General features: G+C 40.6%; 1 protein-coding gene across 1 annotated transcript in view; it reads right to left on the bottom strand.

Moving 5' to 3' along the window:
• SCG2 (secretogranin II) overlaps positions 1-414 on the bottom strand; it is an 11150-nt gene extending 10736 nt beyond the window's left edge. Inside the window, exon 1 of the mRNA XM_019503652.1 lies at positions 290-414. The gene's annotated coding sequence lies outside the window, so the exon portion shown is untranslated. The remainder of the gene's footprint in view (positions 1-289) is intronic.
• Positions 415-10017: the final 9603 nt, after the last annotated feature.

The raw sequence follows: 10017 nt of genomic DNA, 5'->3' as shown, positions 1-10017 counted from the left end.
TCATTCACTTACCCTCCCCCCCTCCCCTTACTCTCTATTTTTAGTTCTACCCTTTTAATTATTTTAAAATCCTATATCAATTAGAGAAAAAAATAGAAAGGAAGAGGAAAAACCCTCAGTCAGCCAGGCAGCACCATTTCAGTGCCAACTGAAGTGCATCAGGTTGTTATTTCAAATGGTTGCCCCGGTTGTGCTGTTTTTTCTACAGTTGCGTAGTCTTTAAAATGCTATGAACAGAAAAGATTACGTTGAGCATCTCTTTGGCACTATGATAAAAAAGCTGCTTTACCTGTGTGTCTTAGACACTGCAGAGTGACAGCAAAGCACCGTCCTCCTTGCCTGTCTGCTCCGAGTTTGTGGAGTGTTTTCAGCACCAGGACAGCTCCCTCTGCTTATACTGTGCATCACCTGACTCTGCACTGCCACATTGACGTCACCTTCGCCAGTCACAAACCACAAGCCCAACTGAGCTGGTGAGAGAATACTGGAGAAAAGAATAGTTTCAGCTATTTTGAGACAATTTTGTCTGTACGTTTACGCCACCTGTCTGCCCCTAGAGAACACTGCAACCCTGATAGCATCCAAAACACAGAACCTTCGAATAACTGAGTTGGTCAGATCTTGAAAATAAGTGGGGTGGGAAAAAAACCAAACCTTTATTAAATCTTTGAAAGAAGTTCATATGCTGAGTACAAGGAATAGAAAGTGCCTGGCTTCCTCTGGCTCTCAGCACCCACAAACACATTAAGAATGCCCAGAAAAGCATTTAGCAATGTAAAACAAAGAAATGCTTCACTTTCATATGTGAAAGCCTTCCCCAGATATTTAGCTGTTAAAAGACCAGGCTCTGTTCAGAAAGAGCCCACAGAAATATTTCTAATTTCAGTAGGATTGGGAAGATGATGCAAGTGGAGACTATAAAGCATGTACTGTTTGGCCCAGGAGTAGGGTGACAACAAGGAAGGGCTCACAGGATACAACAAGCCAAGATCCCTAAGATGCAGTTTTGTACTTGTCTCTTTCAGGATCCTGCCATCTGAAAGCACATCAAAAGTGTTGGGAAAGGCCAGTATTGAACAACCCCAGCCTTTTAATGCCTTTGGGACAAATCCCACCCCTCAATCTGACATGGAAGGTCCAATGGAGCAACTTCAGTGCCTGCAGGAGACTGGGCAGGGTTGTGACAATCTATATTAATTCACTGCCCAAAACTAATGATCAAAAGTATGCAGGAGTGCAAATGCTACTGCATTCCATACAGGAGGAAGAGCGGCTCTTTGCTGTGGCTCAGAGACAGAATGAAACTGCAGGAACAGCAGCTTTGTCCTATTTTTTTTTCTCCTGGATTCAGGAGAAAGAGAAAGGTGTATGCAGGAGAGAATAAAGGTAATAGCAAGTGTTACTGTATCCCCATGTAAAAACTAGCATTTTATTTCAGTTTAAATTACATAGTAGCTTTGTAAATGCTAGAGCTTGTACAGGTAGGCAAGTAGGATAAATAAATATGGTTTGCTTGTAAGTCAGTGCAAGATATAAGCACATCACTAAAACCCATTTCTGTATGACAGTAAATTCCTTCTGCTTCCTTTTTTTTCCCATCACAGTTATTTCACTTCAGCTAATAAAACAAGACCTTCTTTTCCCTCAAAATAAATCTTTCCTGACAATTCTGACCCGTTACAGCACAAAATTAAAAAATTAGAATGGCTGTACCTTCTAAACCAATAAATGTTACCAATTAAATTGTCATGAGGAGAGCAAAAATCCTGCCACAAGCAGAGACCAGGCACCTCCTCACTATACTGGGCGTAGCTGGAAAGAACCTCTGGAGCCCTTCCTCTTTCCACCTAACATAATGCTCCTAGTAAGATATAGGATAAGACTGTGTTTATCCCTTTCAGGAAAATGAAAATCTCTTCAGACTACCACTGTCCTGTAGGGTACCAACATTGGGCCAGGCAGAGGGGAAGGAGGGAGAATTAAAGAGTTTTGAAGAGTTGTTTCCAAAAAGCAAGCCCAAGATGGCATGGTCTAGCATGTCGGGAGTTGGAAACACCTACGTTCTGTTGCCAGCTTAGCCACTGATTTTGTGGTGGACTCTAGCAAGACCCTTCACTGCTCTATGTCTCTCTCACACAGTGAATATGTACAGTCCGTAGCACGAGATAACCATCACTTTCTTGGTGCCTTAATCAGATGAGCAGAAAACAGTGTCAGGAAACATGTTTACTTGGCTGAGGGAAAACATATTTTTCAACACCAAAATATGTAACTGTTCCTGAAGTCTTAACTTCAGTCTGTTTCCCAGTTTGTATAAACGGAGATCACTAAAGGTCAGTTGGCTTAAAAATAAACTAAGACTCTATCAATGCTGAAGTAATTTTTCCCCTAATATAATTTTAATGGCAACAAAAATAATTTACAATTTATTGCAGACATGGAGTTTCTAATAGGATATCTGCAGTTATCACATTTCAAAATTATTTTCTTCACCAACATAAATTTCTAAAATATCTATTTCTGTGGGTAGAGAGGAGAGCTTTTACTTCAGCCAGGAAAAGTTTGTCATCTCAGATACAGAAATTCTAGAAAATATTTTCAATTTTTATCTATTTAACCTCCATTTAGTCTTATATTGGAGTGCTTATTTCTTCACAGTTGTATGTAAATATCTCAGACCTCAACAAACTTGAAATGCAATAAAACGCTCAGAATTTATTATCTGAGTCAAACAGAAAAAATGGTCTAAGAGAGAAGTTAGGCTTTGCTAAGTTTCAAGTTGTAAACACAGTCGTGGAAAACCAAAGAAGTCGAAGTAAAGCAAGAGGCTGAGGAGTCCTAATCACTGGACTGAATTCCACATTCAACAGAATCAAATAGGTCCAAAACCAGTCTGACTGACACCCAGCACTGATCAGCTACTGCTCATTCCACAGGGACATTTAGTGCAGCTCTGGTTGCCCAGGCTCCCTTTATGGTGGTGCATGCTGATGCTGAAGCCATGTGCACCACACACCACTTTTTAGTGGTTTTTTTGACACTGGGATCTCCTGGTGTAAAAAAAGCCTGCCACCCTGCAAATCAGCAGCGTGGTGCATGCATGCATACGTGTTGTCTGCGATTAGCAGCACCACAAACTGTACACCCATGCTTGTGGGGACATGCCCCTAGAGTGCAACCCTTGGACAATAGATTTTACTTTATTCTGCCTCTCAGAGAGGAACCATGGAGCTCTTTGGGTTTCTGAGCTGCAGTCTTCCCATTCTTCAGCTGTTGAAAAAAAGACAAGAGGTCAAATCGCATTCAGCACCTATAAAACCATTCCCTCTGGGAACATGTGGCCAGAGGCTGATTAAAGTGACTCAAAACCAGCTTCTCTATGATGAAGTTTTATTAATATACTCAGGAGGTAGAGAAGCAAATTAAAAGAACAGTTTATGTGCTTGTGTCACACCTAAATTGTATGCCTGGGCCTTAACAAAATTTGCATGTATTAATAAGTTCTGTTCAACCCTGTTCCCCAAAAAACATGACTTTAGGTCTGAGAAAGACAAACAGAACATGCAGCAATCTCTGCCACTCTCTGTCTTCCTCCAACACTCTCTTTTTCCCCCCTGCTTTTCCCAGCCAGCTGCTTTCCACTTGCCTCCATGCACTCTGCAGGGTCTTCAATAGTTTTAATACTATTTTGCTCTTAAAGTCTAGCAAAAATAAACTTATCTTAGCTGAGGTGGACAGGTAAGTATTTGTTAATTAACAGCCACCCACATCATTTCCCTTAGGGCTCTTAGAGATATCTTATCTCTGTTAAAGTTTCAATTCCTAAAAAGCTCAGAGCAAACAGGAAATGTATTCATGCAAAAAAAATTCATCCCCCTGACTCCACACAACCATTTAGTTCAGAATTCTGCTCAAAGAGAATAATTTCTGCAGTAATCCTTTGCTGTGTCAGCTTGGAAACCAGGAAACCTAGGAGGACCCCAAAGCAAGATCCTGCAATATGTAATAGATTAGCCAAGGAGTATCAACATGGCGTAAGAGTTTTGTAGCACCTGCTCTCCACCCATAAGTTTGCCTCAGAAGCTGAGCAGACAATTAATGTGCATGGAAAACACTAAAACCAAGAGAAGATAATATGCATATTAAAAAAGAGTTTGCCATTAATGAGAAAAGTTCAGTGACCCCTACATTGTAAGATTATTTTTATTTTACATACTATAGTGAGAGAGAATTGGACAGGTGTTGAGGCAAAGGGTAGTTTATATGCTGCTACAGAAAAACTTCAACAGGACACTATTTTAGTACAGATAAATACTAGGATTACCACTCTTAATAGTGTTACAATAGCACCAAGGGCCTCAGAGATCAGGTCCACTGCTATCTTGAGCTATACAGTGACTTGCCCCAGGTTACACAACAGGCCATCGGCAGAGCTGGGAATGAATGCCAGGCCCTTCTAACCTTGGCTCCTGTGCTTCATCCATTAGATCATTCATGCTGTCTCTGAGGCCCAGTTCAATGCTGCCTTGTGGTTCCTTTGTTTCAGTTACAAAGTCCAGCCAACACAGAACTGTCAAAAGTCTAGAACTTGGATGTATTTCATATTTCTGTTTCGTATGCCCCTCAGATTCTGAACTCACTGAATTAAAATTGCTTCCTGTTACACAGTAATGGCCAATCCCAGAGTCTGGCCCTCTTGAATTTAGTCTTTCCTAATGCCTGTCTGCCTCAGGCTGCTTCATGTTTGGGGATGGCCATCCTAGGAGCTCTGCCAAAGCATCTCAATTTGCCTAACAGAGCTTTCTTTGACAGCATTTGCAGCCTGTGTTAACGACAGTGTATCAAATCTTCATCTGATGCAAATGAGAACAAATCCGTTGAAGTGAAGTCAACATATCAAATCAGGGTGCATCTCCACTGAAGTCAGGAATTACATGTGGAATGGATTGAGTTCAACTACACTAAATACCAATCCAATTCAACCAGCATAGGTAGCAGATAGTTAAAATAAGTTATCAACTTGTTGAGGAGGATTTCTGTCATTGTGCTCCTTTTTCTGATACTGGGGTCTGACTAACATTGGTACTGCAGCTCTTCAAATAGTAACAGATATTGGAGACCACACGAGTCACCTTCCTTTACTTTAAATGTAACTTGCTTCATGCACACCATTGCTCAAATGAGATGATCCACAAACACAAAGGGCATTTTCTTCTCTCCAAAATGTCAGCCCAGTATCCACGTTTAGTTCCTAGGGAGCAACTGTAATCAGAAACCGAGACAAAGAGAACATTCCTGTTGCTTATGCAGCTCCTTGTTTCTGCAAACCCCACACACATTGCCTAACCCAAAATTTAACAGCACAAAATGCTTTCCCAAAACTTGCTCTCACATAAAGAAAAAAAATGCAGACTTCTATGTGAAATAGCACCACTGGCTGCTTGCCATAACATTAAGCTAATACTTTTGACATTTTATTTCACCATCTCAATTATAGATCCTTCTGATAAACTGTTTGTCCTCCCTTCCTCTTTTCCATGGGTTAATGACTACAGGGGCTTGTATATGTTGTATTCCAGCTCTTCCTTCTCTTGTGTCTCAGCCCACAGTACCTTCAGTAGTCTCACAGAGACCATACTTTTACCATTTTTGTGACAGAACTTCAAACTCAAGTCAGAGTTAAAAATGAGGAGGAACATATCAGGAACTATTCTGGCCCTTCTCTGGTGACCCTACCAATTTCTGAAGGACTTCATTTCCATTTTAATAAATATATGTATTTAAACTTTACAAAAGTAAAGTCATACTTTTATTACTGTCTTCCCAGACACCCAGAAACATGGGCCCATTCCCTGAGTCTGACTGAAGCACTGACTTAGTGCAGGACCTCAGAGGATAGACATAAGCTCTATCCACCCCCACAATGTTTTTTCAGTGCACTCAGCCCTGGCATAACCTAACAGAATTGGGCCACCCTGTTTTAACTCTTAACTCACCAGATCCAGGGAATCACTAGAGCAGAGGTTCTCAAACTGTGGTCTGTGCACCACCACTGGTCTACGAGCTCCATTCAGGTGGTCTGCAGAAAGGCTGTGGAACAACTGAGAATATCTGTACTTAGTCTCCATTGTCAGAAAAAATAAATCAAGTGCAGGACCAAGTTGTCTGCCAAGACCCTCAGCAATTTTCAAGTGGTCTATGAAAAAAAATGTTGAGAACCACTACACTAGAGCAAAGTAGCTATAGTTAAGCCCAGGTTCTGGCTCAATATTTTCAAAATATATTGAACTATTCCCTTCATCTAAAGACAATGTTTGACAATATAGCTGTCAAGTCTGCTAATGATTTCACTGATTCCCAATGTGGTTAGGTATCACAGAATTTAGAATCATGTAGGCATGTTGGTCATTCAGGGCTTATTCTTGTCCCTGATGAATCAATTGATTTTAGTTATGCAGGAACTGTTCACTAGGCATACTTCTCACACAGAGCCCTCCAGTGTTTTGTCTAGTTCATTTATGGGTCTTCCACTGTGCCTTTTGGAATACTTTTCTACAATCTAAGTGACCTTGCTGCCTAGAATTGTACCCCAGATCATAAAATAAGGGCTTAGAGAAGAAAGAATTGGGTCAACGACCACCATAAAAGGAAAAAGACGACAGAAACTACCACAGAACAGAAAATATGAAGGATGGAAGGAAAATTACGTGGAAAGAAGTATACTATTTTTTCCAATCCAACCCCCAATTTGAGTAATAGACACTAAGATTGCAAAACATTCCAATACAAATTAAAATACACATCTTGTCTTATAATTAGAAAAGTATTTTTATTGCCCACTCCCTACTTCCTCCAGGCTAGTTTAGATGCCTGCACAGGCATATGACATCTACCTCCCAACATTTAGTGTAAAAATATCAATATCTGCTTTGCATAACTGTTATGAGCAACTTACATTTACCAGCCAGCAAAGATCAAGAGTCTTCTGGGAGCCTGCCAGATCAAGCTGTCATGATTTCAGCATTGCTTTGCGTCAGATGGCAGAATTTAAAGTCAAAACACACATACGTTTAGGGAATGAGACAATGAGAAGTTCTGAGTCATACTCTACTGAGAGTGAAGAGAAGAGATTAATAGACTGCAAACATGAATGAAAGCGAATGTCTCATTTTAGTCGTGCTGCCACCTCTCAAACCCAAAATAAGATTTATTTTTAGTCATCTGGAATAAAAAGAGGATCTCTTAGCACCTTGCCAAACAATATTTAGAAAAGATTTTAATCACAATGGGCCAGATGCTGCTTTCATTTGCATTTGAGTAGGGGAGATCAGAGTGTGGCTCTGTATAGAGATGTCAGCAGTTCACTATTTGCTCTTACTAGTAATTATTCATCAGTGAGATTTAGGACTAATTGCTAATACTGTAACTCTCGAAGTCACTGTGGTACAGCACGTACTCCAGTCATATCAGAGCACAAAGAAAGAAAGTCAAGTTAGCTGAAGTGTGGTCAGCATTGAAAAATAAATAATTTCAAGAAAATAAGACTGCCATCTGTTAGGTCACTGGAAAACTACATATTGCAAAGGAAAACCTGAAGTCAGAACAAACTTCAGAGTCATCCAAATTCAGTTTGGATGACTTGAATCAAACATCTGAATAGTTCACTATAGAGATAGTGACAGGAAACATCAACTATTGAAACCATATTATCTGCTTTTCATCAACAGTATGGTATCATTCACACTGATATAATTCCATTGACTCCATGGTATTATTCCCCATTTATACTTCTGGATTTAGGTGCCTGAAGAAGAACATTTGGGTTTCCACATGCAGCCTTAGACCCAGGTCTCTGAGGATCTAAATTTCAGAGCTGGAATTGATGTCTTGCTCTGTTTCAAGTAGCCTCTGATGTTACTGAACTGCCACTCCTCATAGTGTAACAGCGAATGCTCAGGAGAGCTGGCTCAGCTGTAGGGAAGGAAGCAGCTAAGAGCCATTTTAATGGCACGGGCAATGGCCTGTGTTGTCCATGGAAGCCATGGTGACTCAACATCTCTGAAAATCTCAGAGAGTTATAACATCTAGTTAGCAACTGTCTGCAAGATGCTAAGCCCTAGATCACCTCTCTGCATAAAGAACTCTCAATTCCCCCTGGAAATCCAGCTTGCTTATAGGGGTGCTAACCTCTTAGCAGCTCTGCAGAGCCAGCAGCACAAGCTCCAGAGTGCCATTTCTCTTACAGAAGGAGCCAGACAGAACCTGAACACCACTACCCCCAATTTATATACAAGGATTCAGTATATTGTAAAGACTCATTTTTACCATTTAACTGATTCTCCCCAAGATCCTCAGGCCTGGCCCAACCAAAATTATGACCACAATGTACAGCAGTCCCTTCTGGAGAGGGCAGGGGAAGTTGATTTGCAAGCTTACCTGAAAATAACAAGGCTGGTTCTTTTGTTGAACTCTATAGAAATATGGATGGTGAAAACAGATATCTATCTGGTCTGTAATGAATTGCAATGATGAGGAGTTACAACATCTTACTTGTATGATAAAAACCCAAGCCAGATCCTTAGTGCAGCACTGCTGAATTTAGCAGAGTTATACACATCTATCCCATCTTCAACCGCTCTAGGCAGGGTTTACTGCACATTTTCTAGGTCCATTAATGGTAGCTTTAGCAAAGAGATTTTTATTTTTGTTCAAAGAGATCAATGTTTCTTTGATGTCTTCATTGAGTAAAAATAGACAATGATTTCAGGATTTGTGAGGCAATCAATGGAACATGGACTGTCAAAATGACTCCTCAAGTAAAATGCTTTCATAGATAAAATCACACCAAAAGGTTCAGGAAGAGCCACCTGAAACTGTATCCTGATTGAATTTGAGTTGCTGAAAGGAATATTTTCAATCACTTATGTTTAAAAGTTGGTTTAAAGCACAATCCAGTTCTCAAAGTACAAACACCACAAACTTGGGGAATGCACTGCAGTGACTCAGTGGAGGTCAGAAATGGGTGGTGTCAGAGGGTTTTGGCCACGCAGGGTGAGGCTATGGTGGATAAGTACAAGGAAGCAAAAAAGGGATTTATTTCGTCTTCTGATATCGTGTCTGTTTCTTTAGTTTTCTGAGTGCTGTATTCCAACCCCTTTGCTTCTTTTCCATCCTTTATCTTCCTCTCTTTAGTTTGCAGAAGGAGTGATGGAAAGAACCAAATCATTTTTATCTTTTTCATATCCCGCTTATCACTTAGATTTTTGGTGATCATCTGTCATGCAGAATAGGCAAAGATACTGGTCAGTAGCCACATGCTCATGTATGCAAGACCAGCTGAACTGCCTTTTCGCTCTCCACTAACTCCCATTTCAGAGCACCAGATTCAGTATGGATCAATGGAGAAAGCTGGGATAGCTACTCAGTAAGAGTTTCATAGAGAACAAAGTGATACAGCATTGTGACAGACTTAGCATGGCTTCTAAAGTGTCCTTGTCCCCCCTCCCCCCCTTCAGTTTCAGCAATTTAACTGAAAGACATCACCATTGGGTAGCTACTGTCAAATTGCTCAGTGAAAACCAGGAACTCTCTTTTCTGTCAAAAAGCAATGGGTCATAAGAAGGGGCCCTTAAAAAAGGGAGATTTCTTGTTTCTGTGTACCTGTATTTAGCCTACATGTAAACACTGTGAAAGTGCTGTTCATTCACATTCATTCAAAGTGAGGTGCAAACAGCCTGGATGAGGATTCCTTTGAAGCTGGGAAGTGAGTCAGGAGTCAGCAATTTTTCAGCTAGGACACAAGTTAGTGACAAAATGGTTCACAGGCTTGGCAACACGCTAAAGCTGGCACCGCTGATAACAGAAATAAGGCCACAACGTTCTTCCTAGCTTTCAATAAGACTAGCAGTTCAAGTGGAATTAATGAACTTCTATAACATGGTACTGTGCTTTTGGAATCTGAAACACACATTTTCACAGTATTTGCCACCACCTTAGCAGTGGTTTCATGAGTAAACA

The sequence above is a fragment of the Gavialis gangeticus genome, unplaced genomic scaffold, assembly GCF_001723915.1.
Source record: "Gavialis gangeticus isolate Ggan-Ray unplaced genomic scaffold, GavGan_comp1, whole genome shotgun sequence".
NCBI lineage: Eukaryota > Metazoa > Chordata > Crocodylia > Gavialidae > Gavialis > Gavialis gangeticus.
Note: the sequence above shows the minus strand (reverse complement) of the source record. Positions and strands in the feature narration are given on the sequence as shown.